The following is a 1,964-nucleotide window of genomic DNA, read 5'->3' as shown; positions in this document are numbered from 1 at the left end:
GAAAAGAAACAAGACAGAGAGAGACGGCGGATAAGAAGCGAGAGACAGGGAAAGAGAGAAATGAGTAAAAATACGTGAGATGGAGAAGAAAGAGAGAAGGAAAGATAGAAGTTTAATAGAGAGAGAGAGAGAGAGAGAGAGAAAATAACGGGAAACAGGGAAAACATAGAAAAGAGGAAGTAAGCTTCTACAAAGACGTAGTAGAATGAATGAACTGAGGTTGATTCTGCAATGATTGATGAAATTATTCATTAACGTGAGATCACCTTTTACTATATCCTTGCACTTGTTTGTTCGAGCTGATTCATTTTCATATCCGCATTGGGTTCATGGTTAAGGAAATAATTTATGATAATAAAAAATAGCGTTTGTTTTCATAAGCCATCCATGAAGTACTGTTTGTTAAAGGCCGCTAAAATGCAGAAATCCTATGTTTATTGAAAGGAAGAAGGACGGATCCATTTTCTATCTAAATAGTAGACACTCGAGTGTGAACTTATATATAAGTAAAGTAGTTTCAATGGTTTGCAAAGTATTTGTAGTAATAATAATATAATGATGATAGTCTCTTTGACTGAAGGGCAAGATAGGCTCTGTCCTTTTTAAACAAATTTGTACAGAAACTCACCATGAGAAGTAAGCATAAATTTGCCTCAAAGTAATGTTTTCAAAATATTTCAATAAAAAGCTTACATACAATTGGTTTGAGTTGCTGTTTTAAGTCCACTTTACGCACAGTAAGGCTAATCGGGACTGGACCTACAGTTTAAAGTGGGATCCGAACCACTTGTGCCTCCACCGGGTATCGAACCCGGGACCCCTTGATTACAAGACAATGACGCTACCACTGCGCCATGGGGGAGGCCCAAGCTTATACAATAAGACCTGTAAGTACGAAGCATTAATAGTCCAAATGTATAAATATATTTTTTTAAAAAATCCAGACGATATTAAGAATTTTAAATAAAGTTAACACGCTGCCAACTAGTGCAAAAAATTGGATTAATGTTGCACAATACCTGTTACCCAAGGTAGAAAATTTTAGACACAGTACATACTCTATGTGATCAGAAGTATCCGGACACCCACCTGAAAATAAAGTACAAGTTTGGGCAACCCTCCATCGGGAACACTGGCAGTCAATAAAGTGTTGGCCCACCCTTAGCCTTGATGACAGCGTTCACTCTCACAGGCATACTTTCAATCAGGTGCCGGAAGGTTTCTTGAGGAATGGCAGCCCATTCCTCGCAGAGCGCCAAAATGAGAAGAGGTATTGATGTGGATCGGTGTGGTCTAATACGAAGTCGGCATTCCAAAACATCCCAGAGATGTTCTATAGGTTTCAAATCAAGACTCTGCGCAGGCCAGTCCATTAGTGGGACGTTGTTGTCGTCAAACCACTCCCCCACAAGCCCTGCAGTATGGAAGGGTGCTCGGTCATGTTGAAAGACACAACGGTCATCCACGAACTGGTCTTCGACGGTAGGCAACATTAAAGCTGTTAAAATGTCAACGTAAGCTTGTTGCCGTAAAGCAACAAGGGGGCCAAGCCCCCTCCAGGAGAAACATGACCACATTGTAATCCCGGCACCTCCGAATTTCACTGTCAGCACTATACAGGCTGGTAGATGTCGTTCACTAGGCATTCGCCACATCCACACCCTACCATCGGATCGCCACATTGTGTACTGTGACTCATCATTCCACACAACGGTTTTCCACTGTTCTATGGTTCAGTTTCGACGCTCCTTGCACCACACGAGGCGGCGTTTGGTATTTGTCTGTGTGATATTTGACTTATGGGCAGCTGCTCGGCCACGGAAACCAAGTTGCCGCACCTTGCGCCAAACAGTAATGGTGCTTGGAGTAGATCCTGATGCAGTTCGGAATTCCTGTGTGATGGTGGTGATGGATGATTGACGATAATGCTGTACGACCCTCTTCATCACTCGATGGTCTCTGGA

At 42.3% G+C, this 1,964-nt stretch overlaps 1 non-coding gene across 1 annotated transcript; it reads right to left on the bottom strand.

Moving 5' to 3' along the window:
* Positions 1–790: 790 nt before the first annotated feature.
* On the bottom strand, positions 791–865 carry TRNAT-UGU (transfer RNA threonine (anticodon UGU)). The gene has a single exon. It is a non-coding gene; the product is annotated as a tRNA-Thr (tRNA).
* Between the last annotated feature and the right edge of the window lie 1,099 nt (positions 866–1,964).

The sequence above is a fragment of the Lepisma saccharinum genome, chromosome 1 (genome assembly GCF_977018435.1).
Source record: "Lepisma saccharinum chromosome 1, izLepSacc3.1, whole genome shotgun sequence".
Classification (NCBI taxonomy): Eukaryota; Metazoa; Arthropoda; class Insecta; order Zygentoma; family Lepismatidae; genus Lepisma; species Lepisma saccharinum.
The sequence above is the reverse complement of the archived record's forward strand: the minus strand, read 5'-3'. Positions and strand labels throughout refer to the sequence as shown.